Source organism: Elephas maximus, chromosome 3 (assembly GCF_024166365.1).
Source record: "Elephas maximus indicus isolate mEleMax1 chromosome 3, mEleMax1 primary haplotype, whole genome shotgun sequence".
Classification (NCBI taxonomy): Eukaryota; Metazoa; Chordata; class Mammalia; order Proboscidea; family Elephantidae; genus Elephas; species Elephas maximus.
In genome coordinates, this window is record NC_064821.1 from 93,530,480 (window position 1) to 93,545,608 (window position 15,129).

At 37.7% G+C, this 15,129-nt stretch overlaps 1 protein-coding gene across 2 annotated transcripts in view; it reads right to left on the reverse strand.

Moving 5' to 3' along the window:
* The window catches only part of FAF1 (Fas associated factor 1), a 602,340-nt gene that overhangs the window by 144,891 nt on the left and 442,320 nt on the right, over window positions 1-15,129 (reverse strand). The gene's annotated exons all lie outside the window — the stretch shown is intronic.

Genomic DNA, 15,129 nt, shown 5'->3' on the forward strand with positions numbered 1-15,129 from the left:
CAAAGCTTGAAAATAATGCTCTGTTCTCTAAGGCCATTACACAATAGCCTGGCCCTCCAGACTCTAGGTATTAGCCACGTTCTCTGGATTCTAAGTGGAGGGCCTTTGGCCCTGGGCTTCAGCTCCGCCTTCCAGGCCCACTGGGATGGCAACTCTGCTCCCTCGGCTTTAGACACACCAATGTACTAGTCCATATGAGTGGTGACTCCACCCTTAGAAACACCAGAAGCCAAGCTCCACCCTTTGAAGCTCCAGAAGTCCTGGCCATACCTTTTCAGGCTGAGGCAACTTGGCTTCCTGGGATCCTTGTCTCTTCAGCTTTTGCTTCTTGGCCTCTGAGCCCTCAGGCCTCATGCCTGCATCGGCCCTGCTGGGGCAAGTGTTCCAAAGCTCTGTAGCTCCACCGAGAAGTGCCTAAAGGCACCCCACTCTGCCAGTAATCTTTGGCTGGAAGGCACTCAGCTCTCTTGCTCCATGGGCTAGCAAGCCTAGCTCTACCAATTAAGTGTCCGGAAGTATCCCATTCCACCAGGAAGTCTATGCACACACACTCAGCTCTCTTGCTCCATGGGTTGGCTCTAGCGCTATCTGGCACTGGTCTCCTGGTTCTGCTGCTGCCACTTCTCACCATCTGTGCCATCTCTGATGTTAACAGTTCTCCTCACTTCCTTCTGAGTCATTTATCCATTCACAAGAGTTTCAAAACTGCTTCCACATTTTAAGTATCTGTTATAGCAGCACCCCACTCCTAGTACCAAATTCTGTCTTAGTCATCTAGTGCTGCTGTAACAGAAATACCACAAGTGGATGCCTTCAACGAAGAGAAATTTATTTTCTCACAGTCTAGTAGGCCACAAGTCCAAATTCAGGGTGCCAACTCAGGGGAAGGCTCTCTCTCTGGAAGAAGGTCCTTGTCATCAATCTTCCCTTGGCCTAGCAACTTCTCTGTGCAGGAACCCTGGGACCAAAGGATGCACTCTACTCCTGGCACTGCTTTCTTGGTGGTATGGATCCCCTTGTCTCTCTGGTCGCTTCTCTCTTTCGTATCTCAAGAGATTGGCTTAAGACACTATCTAATCTTATAGATCTCATCAATATAACTGCTGCTAATATATCTCATTAACATCATAGTGATAGTATTTACAACACACAGGAAAATCATATAAGATGACAAAATGGCAGACAATCATATAACACTGAGAATCACGGCCTAGCCAAATTGACAGATATTTCTGGGGGATACAATTCAATCCATGACAATGGCACAATGAATGGGGAAGTGAAAAGCTAGAATGAACGATGACAGAAATCTGAGCAATTCACATCCCTAAAGACAAGCAAATGCCTTGATTCTAAAAAAGTATAGACTGGTAAATTTGATCTCAGTCAAACTGAGAAATCTAGAAAAGTTGTTTAGACAAATGGTTTATGAGCACTTAGAAAGAACATAGTAGTGATGACTAGGAGCCAGCATGGGTCATTAAGAACACACCATGTCCAACTAGCCATGAAGTTACTAGACTGGGAACTCATGAGCATTCCAAAGGCTTATAGTATCTGGACGTCAGAAAGACATATGACAACATGTCTCAAGGTATTCTTCAGGATAAGATAATGAAATGGAAGCTAAGTTAGGTAAATTCATTTGTCGCCAGGACGTTGAATCTGTAGAGTACTACGAAATTGAGAGTGGTCAGTTTATCACTTGGCTTTTTCCTGTCGACATTTTCATAACTGTCACAGATAAAGAAAGCAAATACATACATATAGATAAATGCACTAAGCACCTACTGTGTGCCAGAATTTTTAATCAATTATCCTGTTTAATTCTAACAATAACTCTGTGAGGAATGTGGTTTTATTTCCATTTTTTGAATGGAAATTGCAGCTTAGAGGGGTTAAGCAACTTGCCTACGGCCACGCTGCTAGTGGCATAGCTAGAATTTCAACCCTGGTTTGACTAAACCTAAAGCTCATTCGTACTCTTAACTATTATGTTGTATTGCATCCTTATAACATTCAAGAAGTAATCACTGAGTATTGTAGTAAGAAACGAAAGTGAAAAAGAGCATTCTTACACTTAGGAACCTTAAATTCTAGCAAAAAATTAGAAAATAAACAAAAATAATGACATAGTATGAAAAGTTCTAGAAGGGTGCTATGAAATAGACTGATGGTAGTACAGCCTTCTCTAGGAAGGTTCTTCAGGCCTTTCTGAGGAGTAGACATTTAAACTGAGACCTAAAGGATAGAAAAATGGGGGCATTTGTCTTCCTGATGACTTCTGCTTTCTCAGTCAACTAGTAAGGGCAGCTGGGAAGGGAACTAAGTAAAGGGGAGTAAAACATGTTTGGTGAGTGAGGAGTAGGTATGAAGTAGACAACTTTCTCAGGGAAAGAGCACTAACTAGAGAGCCACCGAAGGCATGCCCAGCATTATTAGGTGCTCATTTAAAGTTTGTGTTTACAGAAAAAAGAAAAAAAGAGTCAGTGTGATTTTCTCCAGTGTTCAGCTGTATAAGTCCAGGTACAAAGAAGGTGAATAGTTGAGTTCAGCAAAGGTGTATGCACGCAGGGAGACAGAATTGAGGGGGTTTAAATTATCACAAGGAAGTGATAATGATGAACCTTGAAATCTAAATAGGACAAGGAGGGAAATGAAGGCCAGAGACAGGAGAAGGTGGATGGAGGGAGAGAAAGTGATAGGGTCGATAGATGGGAAGGCATGATGAGAAGAAAAAACTGTAGCACCTATGAAACTTGAACAAATGAGTGAGAATGACAGAAAGTGACAGAGCAAGATGTTTGAAATAAAAATATATGAGTTAATACAGTTTCTACTGACAATCACACTGAAGTGTGGTAAAGAAGAAGAAAATTTCTCTGGAGTTGGACATGTCTAGGAACTGAGAGAAATATCAAGATTGATGACAGGAGTAAAGGTGATAAGGAGTAAGGTCTCATTTGTGAGTGATAAAACTTGGGAGAGAAAGGGAATACCCTTAAAAGGTAGAATCTGAACCCCAAAACATCTTGTCAATCGACTGCATTAGTAAAGAATGGCAGAGATCTGGTTTAATAACAACTCAGTTGGAAAACAGGGAGTTTTAATTGGTTCTCTGCGTTTAATAGAAGCCAATAATAAAATTCCAAAATAGAATTGTGTATAGCACCAGACCGACCACCTCTGAAGAACTATGTTCAATACTGGGCACCTTTAGAAGGAGTAAGGCCTAGACATCCTATCGTATGAGGAGCAGTAGAAAGAACTAAATATACTTGGTAAGAAAAGGCAGAAAATTAAGTCAAAGAACATGGCTATGGTTAAATGGATAAAAAGCTGTAATGCAGAAGAGAAGATAGGCTTATTCCAGGTAATCTCAAGGCCAGACCTATGACTAAAAGGGAGAAAGCTTTAGGAAGCTCTCTATAGGAAGGAGCATTGTAGCAAAGACCTTTCTGGTTTTTAAGGCAGCTTAAAAATACGCTACCTTTTCTGGCTTTCATTTTCCTGCCCCTGGCAGTATTCAGGCACAGCATCTCATAAAAAAAAGGCCTGCATGGCTTTTGTCTAACTGACTAAAGATGCTTCTAACTCCTAAATCTAAAATTTGGTGAATCACATGTTTATTTGTTCCCTAAACAAAACGTCCATGATTTATACTTCTATTACATCTCCCATAGGGCTCTGCATATAGTAATTATTCAATATAATTTTGTTGCTAAATCATACAGCATGAAAAGGGTATGAAACAAGAAGCATTATATAGCAGAAAAGCATAGGCAGATTTGGGATTTATATCTGGTACAACCATTTGCATGCCTTGGGTAAGTTACAGAATATCTCTGAGCCAAAAACAGTTTCCTCACATATAAAGGATTAAATGAGTTAATGAACATAAGTGAGAATTAAACAAGCTCATATATACACAGTGTCTGGCACACAGAGGTGCTCAGTTAATGGTTGTAGTTATTACATATTTTGGTCCTTTAAAAGCAGTAGTATTACTCTTGCTCTTAGCTATAACTACTCTTTCAACAGATGTCCCTTGTTACCAATGGCAAGGTTTGGAACACAGCTCTAAGTGTAAGGATGGGTGACAGGGGCAGAAAACGACTGTGGCTTTCTTAACTACACCCCACTGAGACAATTCTGACTAGATGATCCAAAGCTGGTTAAGACGATTATAAGACCTCTTTTGACACTACAACACCCTTATTAATTTTATTAACATTTATTTAAAAAATGAAGTCTTGTTTCACCCTCACTTGTTTATTAAAAAGAGTTCTGTTGAAGTCATCAGAAAATCATAGAGTTTTAGAAAGAAAAGGTCAAAAGTCTTGAGTCAAATAGATCCCTCCCCCCTCATTTTCACGGATAAAAAAAAAAAAGGCCTAGAAATGTTACATCACTTGCCTAATATCACCTGTTCTTCATACTCCCAGCCTGACTGAGCTCCACTTCTTAATTGCTCTACTTCTTATGATTAATGTCTGACTGCATAAACATTGAAAAAATAGTTGTATCAAAAATCAGTCTTTTTCGAACAGCAACTAGCTTAAATTTAAATGTGTATGGATTTTGCTGTAAGAGCTAACAATAAGTTAATCCTTATATATCTTTCATAATAGCCACATAATAAAGTTTTGTTGCTGTAGTTGTTAAGCAACTTATTTGGGAGCTGCTCAGAGCCTCCAATATCTCATTTGCTAGGAGTGGGCAACATAATTTCTCAGACTGAGATACAGCAATCAAAGCTCAAGTTTTTCTTTCTTTACCCTTCATGTCCACTTGTTTCATCCTTTCCTTAGTAGAGGTGTATACAAAAGTACATGCTTAAAAGGACTTTGGTGCTGATCATGGATCGAGGAAAGCAAACATACATGAAAGGACACTGTTTAGGAGAATTCTTTAAATTGTTGCTGTGGCTATAGACTGGGTTAGCCAACAGTGGATAAGTTGACAGATGGCTTAAAAAAAAAATCCCTGTAGTTAACCTTTTGTGAATACAAAATTATCTATTCTTCTTCTCTACTACCATAATGCAATGAAGATCAGAGATACAAACATATCCTTGAAGAAAAGACACCAAATCTATTTCCTAATGAATTATCTAAACATATAAGCAATGGGATTCTATCTCACTCCCTAATTTCAGACTAATAGTTATTTCCTCTTTCAATTTTTTGGTGGCTATTCGGAAGATTATATCATCAAAATTATTAGGCACTAAAACTTCTTTGCAGACTGACCATATCTATGCAGCCTGACAAGCAAACACTGGGAAAAAAGCCAGAAACTAGTTCTAGTGTCCATACCTGACTTTATTTGATGGAATCAATACGTTTCTTTTACAATTTCTCCATTTTACTACCAGTGTTTATGGAAGAGGAAGAATCTGCTACCAGTTTAAATGGCATAGGTGATATGATTAGTAAAAATTCTTTAGAAACAACCATGGATATAAAAATTATTAATACAGAACAGTTAGAAAACAAACAAATCTTTTATGAGACCTTTTCAATTTCAGCCAAAAAGAAAAGCAAAAGACATGATGGGATATACTAAAAACAACCAATCAAAAAAGATACTTCATTTAAAAAAATACTTTATTTTTAGAATTTGTTTCATTACATAACTCAAGTTGTATAACCTGTATAAACACTGGATCAATATCTCTGGCAGTCATATTTACTTGAATCTGTATATCCTAAAACACAAGGACAACTGGCTATTAGGAGTGAATATTTGTGCATTTCTCTACGTAAGTACACCACAGGGAGTCACAGAACAAGAAAGGGTTCAGCCACAGAACACAAGAAAGGGGCAAAGGCTTGATATTAAGCTAAGCTTTCATACATCTTAAGAAGGCAATGATTCTTTTAATTCTGTGACTCTCACAATCAAGATACCTAGAATGTTCAAAGCACAGAGTGCTTGGGAGAAAGACCAAGGAGAAGACTAATAGGACAACAAGAAAGATCAGGTGCATGAGAAAAAGGGGATTTGATAAAAACTTAACAATGTTGTTCTTTTGTACTAGTTTGTCAATAGTATCACCTTTTGATTGTTCTTTTCAAACAATAGCTTTCAAGCACACTGCTTATTGAAAACTGCATCTGATTTAAATGCATATTTCCTGAATAGCATCAATCAGATTAATATAAAGAAAAAACCTGCTTATTTATTATTTTTTTTTACACAAATGCTTTGATTTAGATGCAATGCATGTACCACCAGGCAGCTGTGACTATAGTACTAAGTAATAGTAAGGGAAGTATCCAAACACAGAGTAAAAAAAGGCTTGTAAACTAGTAATTTAAAATTATATCAACGAACATTTTAAAAAGGATAATCTTCTATTTTACAAAGAGTGAAGAATGTATTATAAACAGTTTAGCCACCATCTATATACAGACTGGCTTGTTCTCTATCCAAAGAGGCCATCACCTTTTATCCTTTCCCCCTTTCCCTTCCTTTCAGTACTGTTAGGAAACTATTCACAAGTGCACCCTTGGACAATGCTGAGCAGTAATTATGACTTGCTGACAAAAAGATATGAACAATTACTGAGCCCATTTTGAAACCCTACACTAATAAAGTCATTAGATGCTGCCCTTGCCATGATCCTTCTAAAAGCTTCTGAAGTTACAAGAACACACGGCATTGTTTGCAGGGACAATTGCTGCTGGCAGAACACAAACCTTGAGTTAAACCATGCTGCAAATTGATCTTGACATTCTGTTAAGACCGCCACTAAAAATCAAAAGCAGAGGAGAGAAGGAGAAAATGAGTGGGTAGGATGTAATCATGGAACAGGAGGGGTTCCTCCTCACCTTCTCTCCTCCCTCCTCACAAAACAAACCAGGGAGAAAATGACAAACTCTCCTGGTGTTTTGGAACCTTTATTTTAAAGCATTAATTAAGCCCTTGACCTGGGATGTTTAGGATGGCAATACACTTCCTTTAAAAGAACTGGAAGGAAAATTTTGCACAAAGAGAATAAAGAAATTTGGGGAAAATTACATGAAAATCTGGCATGAATGCTCTCTAGAAATCTTAGTACCCCGACCACAACTTGTCCATCTGTTTTATTAGCTACTTCTGCAGAATCCATATTTGCTCCTAGGGTAAACAAATAGCAGCTAGAAATTAACACTCCTTGTGCACCCTTGAAGACCCCACACCTGGGCTATACGTGCTGGATCACATGGAAGTATGGGGTTAGAGTAACATGGTCAGCTAGGCTTCAGCCAGGCATGAACCACTGAGTGGTTTGGAATTAAGGGTTAGCCATTGTGAATACGGCTAATTACTGAGATGGAAAGTGCAGGTGAAGAGAGCCTGCTGATAATAAGTACTTTAAGTCAATTAACTCTTACTAAAGATTAAGTAACGTGGAAAACTATCACTTGAATATTAAGGCTAACAAGTACCTGTCAGCACAGCAGCGGAAGTTTGGAGTGACCTGAAACACCGCACCCAACAGCATTAAGTTCAAAAGCTACTATAGGCAGGCAACAGAATTCCCGTCTACGAACACTGGTACTGTGTACGCAAAATTTAATACAACGCTATGTATATGTTATTACATGCAACCTCTGTAGCCCAGGCACTGTCAGCAATTCTTAGGAAACTCTGGACACTGCCTAGAAATAGTGTGCAATGCTTGATTTAACATTTTGTAGCATGTACACTTTTTTACACTGGTGTGAGATACATTTTTACCTCAGGAACTTTCTCAAATAAAGCAACTCATTCTTCAGCACTTGTAGCTGGCTGATTACCTACTTGGCACTATACTAGTTAAATTCAATGTTTGATTACAAGTTTTCTAGAATTGGATCATCTAAAGCAGCACAAAACAAGACGTTTGTCTTGTGGGCCCTCCTGGCCAGAATAAGAGACACCTAAAAGCCACTTATTAGTGGTTAATATTGGTGGTTTACTGTGCTACGTATCTTATGTGGCTTTCCTTGATGACGCAACTTCACCCAAGAGCCCACAGATCAGAATGGAGGGTCCTGATGTACCAATGCTCCCATGCATCTAGTAGGCATCCAAATAGCCCTAAGAGGGGAAAGCAAATTTATGCTTTACACTTTATATAGTGTGCCCAGTGGAACTTGCTGGTTGCTTGGCTTATCTTGCAGTGTAGCCAGATTAGCACTCTGGTCTTATATATATACATGTTTACTTTAATCAATGCTACTGCCACTGCAGAAGGCTCAACAGCAACCCAGGATGGCCCAATTTGGGAGGCCAATTGCTTCTGGGTTATCACAGAGACTTGGTGAATCTGCAAAAGAAACTCTGGAACCCCTGAATGACCTCATCTGGGTTGAGATTCATGCCTCTTTCTAAATGGCTTGGGGTTCCCTGGGGTGCATGAGCATCCCTGAAAACATTCTCTACAGGGCTAGCAGAGGATACGATACCCAGTCTGGACATTTTAAATTCATTCTGCAAGGAGAATGAAGGCTTTAGCTTTATTAGTCCTGCCAGGGGCTGAGGGAGATGATCACACTACTAGAGGGATATAGCAACATTTTCAATGCTTTTGTTACTACACAATCTCTTCTCTTTTATCCATTATTCTTCAGTAAGCCTTTTAGAGACTATTTATTAATACAGCACTTACTATTTTTAATGCACTGTGTAAAGCAACAGGATGACAGACATAGCTCCCTGACCTCAGGGAGCTGAAAACCTAGCAAGATGATAACCATACAATGCAATGAGTGCCATTAATACACATTGTTGTTGTTAGGTGCCCAGAAGTTGGGTGGACTCATAGTGACCCTATGTACAAGAAAACGAAACACTGTCCAGTCCTGCGCCACCCTCATAATCATTGCTATGTTTCAGCCCGTCATTGCAGCCACTTTGTCAATCCATTTCATTGAAGGTATTCCTATTTTTGTTGACCTCTCCTTTACCAAGCATGATGTCCTTTCCCAGGGACTAGTCCATCCTGATAACATGTCCAAAGTACTTGAGATGAAGCCTTGTCATCTTCGCATCTAAGATGGCTGTCCTTCTAAGACAGATTTGTACTTCTTCTGCCAATCCATGGTATGTATATTCAATATTCATTGCCAACATCATAATTCAAAGGCATCAACTCTTCTTCGGTCTTCCTTACTCCCTGTCCAGCTTTTGCATGCATAGGAGGTAAATGAAAACACTATGGCTTGGGTATAGTGCACCTTAGTTCTCAAAATGACATCTTTTCTTTTCAACACTCTTTTGAAGCTAATTTGACCAATGCAATATGTTGTTTTGTTTCCTGACTGCTGCTTCCATGGGCATTTAACTGTGGATCCAAGTAAAATGAAATCCTTGACAACTTCAATCTTCCCTCCATTTATCATGATGTTGCTTATTGGTCTGGTTTGAAAATTTCTGTTTTCTTTATGTTGAAGTATAATCCATACTGAAGGCTGAAGTCTTTAATCTTCATCGGTAAGTGCACCAAGTCTTCTTTGCTTTCAGCAAGCAAGGCTGCGTCATCTGCATATTGCAGGTTGTTAACGAGTCTTCCTGCAATCCTGACGCCGCATCCTTCTTCATATAATCCAGTTTCTCGTATTATCTGCTCAGCATACAGATTGAGTAAGCATGGTGAAAGGATACAATGCTTTCTTGATTTTAAACCATGCAGTATCCTCTTGTTCTGTTTGAATAACTCCCTCTTAGTCTATGTATAGGTTCTTCATGAGCACAATTAAGTGTTCTGGAATCCCCCTTCTTCACAATGTTATCCATAATTTGTTATGATCCATACAGTCAAATGCCTTTGCATAGTCAATAAAACACAGGTAAACATCTTTCTGTTACTCTCTGCTTTCAGCCAGGATCCATCTGACATCAGGAATCATATCCCTCATTCTGTTTTCTCTTCTGAATCTGGCTTGAATTTCTGGCAGTTTCCTGTCCATATACTGTTGCAACTGTTTTTATCTTCAGCAAAATTTTACTTGCTTGTAGTATTAATGATATTGTTCAATAATTTCTGCATTCTGTTGGATCACCTTTCTTTGGAGTGGGCACGAATATGGATCACCTCCAGCTGGTCGGCCAGATAGCTATCTTCCAAATTTCTTGGCATAGACGAGTGAGTACTTCCAGTGTTGCATCCATTTGTTGAAACATTGCAATTGGTATTCTGTCAGTTTTTGGAGCCTTGTTTTTCGCCAGTACCTTCAGTGCAGCTTGGATTTCCTCCTTTAATACCATCGGTTCTTGATCATATGCTCCCTCCTGAAATGGTTGAACGTTGACCAATTCCTTCCATCTTCTTTTGATGCTTCCTGTGTTGTTCAGTATTTTCCCAATAGAATCTTTCAATATTGCAACTCGAGGCTTGAGTTTTTTCTTCAGTTCTTTCAGCCTGAGAAATGCCAAGTGAGTTCCTCCCTTTTGGTTTTTTAATTCCAGGTCTTTACACATTTCATTATAATACTTTGCCTTCTCCAACCACTCTTTGATATCTTGTGTTAGGCTCTTTTACATTATTATTTCTCCCTTCGCTTTGGCTACTCTACATTCAAGAACAAGTTTCAGAGTCTCTTCTGACAGCCATTAATACAAATTAGTATAGGGATATTATGCGAGTATATAGGATGTACATTTTAATCCAGACTGAAGCAAAGCAAAGACTGAATTTTAAGAAATTACTCTCTCATTGATGAGCATTCATTCACTAAGAAAATAAGGGGCTCAAAAATATTTTTGCTGTATAAGTTAAATCCATGATGGTTTTCTACATGTTATACATCCAAAAGGGGATGTGGACTCTGCTTCATTATCTGCCTGTAAGCATATGCCAATGATAGGATGAATCATTAACAAAATAACTTCTTTGGATCTGTCCATCCGGGCTGGTTGCACTGAACCCTCTATCTGGTTAAGATCATACAGGATTATATTAGCTGGCCAGCTACCTCTATTTTTTCTTTCCTCCACAATTACCTCAACCGCTGATCCTTCATCCCAGGTCTAATTCCGAGGTTTTAAATACCAGTACACTTTTATAAAGAATAGGAAATATCTGCAATCCAATAGACTAGGTACGCTACTAATATAAAAATCTCTGAACAGAAAGGGTAAAATTCAAATTCATCTTTCTGTGTCAGCTCCTCTTTCAAGCACTCTCCTTGCCCCCTCAGGTAGAGGTACTTAATATGATGTTCCTCTATACTCCCAAAGTACTTTGTACATACCTCATATTATATATTTGCTCTTATGTCTGGCTTGCTAGAGTAGGAGTGTTTTGAGGGTTAAGACTGTGTTTTGTTCATCTTTTCATCTTCAGTGCACAGCACCTGGTTCATATTAAACATTTGGTAAATGCTTCCCCAGTGAATAAATGTGAAGATATATATACCTTCCTTAAGATATTTTTTAGTCACTTCTAGAAGTGACTGCAGGATCTCCTTGTTCACTATTGCTGTTATGGTGTCGACTCCAACTTATAGCGACCATATATGACAGAGTAGAACTGCCCCATAGGGTTTCCTAGGCTGAAATGTTTACGTGAGTAAACTGCTAGGTCTTTTCTCCTGCAGGGCTGGCTGGTGGGTTGGAAGTACCAATCTTTCAGTTAGCAGCCAAGCGTTTAACCATTGTCCTACCAACAGCTTCTTGTTTACTGTTACCTACCTGTTTCTAGCTTTCATTTTTAGGTCCATCCTACTGTTTCTACCAGAATCATTGGTCAAACGGATATTTAAGAAATTATACCCTCAAGTCCTTCTTAAGACCAACAAGGGCTTTATGCCTACAGCTTTATGAAAGAACAACCCTCAAATCCAACTGGACATGGTGGCCAACAACACTATAGTTTTCCAAGGAAGAAACTTCAATTTAGACATGAAATACTGAAATTATAAGCAACATTCTTAGACAGAATTGGATATATACATTTATTTGCCAAATACTTATTGAGTTTCTTTCTCCTGGAATTTTTTAAAGTGTCTTGTTAATAAGACAAATAAAACATACAAGGCCTTCCAGGAGATCATAATTTAGTTAGGGAGAAGACAGGCACATAATCATTACTGCTAAAGTTTGATGTCTCAGTTCATATTTGGAATGTTTCATGATCAATTGACAATTTACTCTAACTCATTTTATATAGATGTGGGTTGGCCAATTAAGTATCCAACTTAAAAAGTTATTTAGAGTCAGTTTAGAGGTGGGAAATCCAAACCATCAACATCACAGGGGTGGAAAATAGTGACATTCTATGGAAATCTGTTTCTTTTAAAATCTGTTTTTTTTAGAGAAATCAGGAAATTAACTTACAAAAGTGAGTGCAACTCAAATTTGTGACATTCATATTCTAGTAACTTTACCAAAACATTCACTTAGTTCAATATCCTTCACTTATCTTCTGTCCAAAAAACCAAACCCAGTGCCGTCGAGTCAATTCCGACTCAAAGCGACCCTATAGGACAGAGTAGAACTGCCCCATAGAGTTTCCAAGGTGCACCTGGCGGACTCGAACTGCCAACCCTTTGGTTAGCAGCTGTAGCACTTAACCACTACGCCACCAGGGTTTCCACTTATCTTCTATAAACAACTTAACAAGTTTTATCTTTTATACACATGAAAAATTCACAGTAAATTTTGATTGGGGGGCTAATGTTTCTATAGGCTTAATTAGAGTATCTCTTTAGCAAAAGTAAATTTACTTGGCAGGTCCTTTCCCATCTTGGGCATCAATGGCCCCAGCTATAAATATCAGTCGATAGTCCTAAAAAACCAGGTAAAACAGCATCCAGATTAAAACAGTTTATAGGTCCAGGATTCTGTAAGTGTATATGACTAACCCGAACTAGGATCGTCATACATGGTACTAGACACATAATCCACCGAGCTGTCATAAAGAGATCATAGTTAAAAGGAAACTCACAGCAACAATTTTATTTGTGTGTCTAGAAATCTCTTCCACATTTCCATATATCTATCCACCCTACTTTAGCTCTCTGGCAATACTCAAATAATGGCACAACAACTTTTGATATGTATACCACTGATCAATAAATATTGGTGAAACAGTCCTCTACTGAGTTGGGAGTGAAAGTTTGAGGTTTTGTTACTCCAAGTTAAAAGCATCAAATGGATCATGGACTCAATTTTCATGACAAACATCTTTGGAGGTGTATGGTGATAAAAATCTAAGAAAGATCATACAGCAGGAAACTCAATTAGACAATTTTATTTAGATGTATCTATGATATGCAGTAAGAAAACTGGCTAAGCTAAATCCTTTCTTAGGGCAATAAATTATTCTAATCAGTTAATTTGCTTACAGTTAATATATCAAAGGAAATCCACTTTTGCTCTCTTTTGGGAATATGACATTCCAAAGAATTTTCATCTTGTATTTGTAAAATGTGTATTTTCCTGTTTGCCTTCACAATAATAATATTGGAACTGTATATAAAGTACCTATATAATTTTATTTCAGTTACTTTATATAAAGAAATGTAATACCTTAAAACTGTCTTTAATTTATATAGTTAGATTTTGAATAAGGATGTCAAGTATCTTAAATTCCAGAAATTGTTCCATTCTTTCTCCCCATTTTCCCATTTTTTGTTCCATAAATGGTTACTAAATTGAAAACTTAGGTATTTCTATTTTCAGTCTTTAATATCACTTCTTATTTTCATGACAGTAGCTTAATAATGGGATGTTACATTTTTTAAAATGTACATTAAAATATCCTATCATACTTCACAGTCAGTCCTGCAATTCATCATTCAGAAATAGCTCTGAAGCCTTAAACAAGGCTTTTATTTTGTGTTTAAAAAAGTGTCATAAGGAGTTAATAGGACACAGCTGTACTGGCTTTTTCTAATAAGCAGCTTCTGTTGCTTTGGTCACCACAGGTGTCTCTGTAACCTGCAAACTCTTATTACTAGTGTATCAAAGTTGTGCTACTTAACAGACTTCTTTAGTAAAACATAACAAAGCAATTACATGGCTGTTGATTGCTAGTCATAAAAAAAAACCCTCAAACACTGTTTTTCAAAAGAAACTACACTGCAATTTTTTGTCATTGTAAAATAAAAGGAACTAAGGAACTAAACGGAGGATAGAACAAAATAACAGCAGGTAGCCAGCTGAACTTAGCCACTACAGATGGTTTAGAAATAGTGTTTCCTTCTCCATCAAGTTGTGGATAAAAGGAAAGGAGGAGATTCCTTACTGCCAGTGAATGGCAAAAGATTTAGCCAAGTCTTCAGTCCATGTATTTCGCCTCATGAAAGACCTTCGATGCTGCATTTTTATCTGTTTTTGGCATTGCTTTTCATCACCTTTAACTGAGTGTGAATAATAACCTAATTTAATTTAAACAAATACAGGTGCTAAAGGTTCTTTATTTATGTATAACAGGGAAGATTTCCAACGCAGAAAGAAGTCATCTTATGAAATTTCCTAAACATTTGCTTTAAGATATGAAGTATTAAATGAAGAAATTGCTTCGACATTCTTTTGCTTCACATTTAAGGGAGGAATCATCTTTCTTTTCAGATTCAGATTACATAAAACCAAGTCTGAATGATAACCCCAAATTCAATGAGCCACAAAATAATAAAAAGACAAATCTGATGATTTCGAATTGTTCTATAATCGCTTAAATTAGTTAACTACAATAGACACTTGCCTTGAAATGAATTAATTTAATCTCCCTGTTCACAAGCCAGCAGCCCGTGATTATGATTGTGTTAACACACCCAAAGTAGCATCACGGGATGTTATGGCCACATGTGTAATTAAACATGATGAAATAGATTTCATATGGGAAACTCAAACACACAAAACATGAAGAATTATTCATCACTTACAGATATTGGGATTAACAAACTAAGTAAACTTATGCTGACAGCTAGGAAAGGGATTTTTTTTTCCTATTGAGAATATGGATGTATTGCTGGCTGTGTGCAAAGAATGTGTGCAATAAAGCGATTACATCAATTAGCATATGCTAGAGTTAAGCTATTACCAATACCACTAGACTGGTCCAGAATATCCTGCCTTCTTCACTGAAGTTATTAAAAAATAAACTTACCATTATGATTATATGTTAGACTTGCGTTTTCTGAACATTATTAA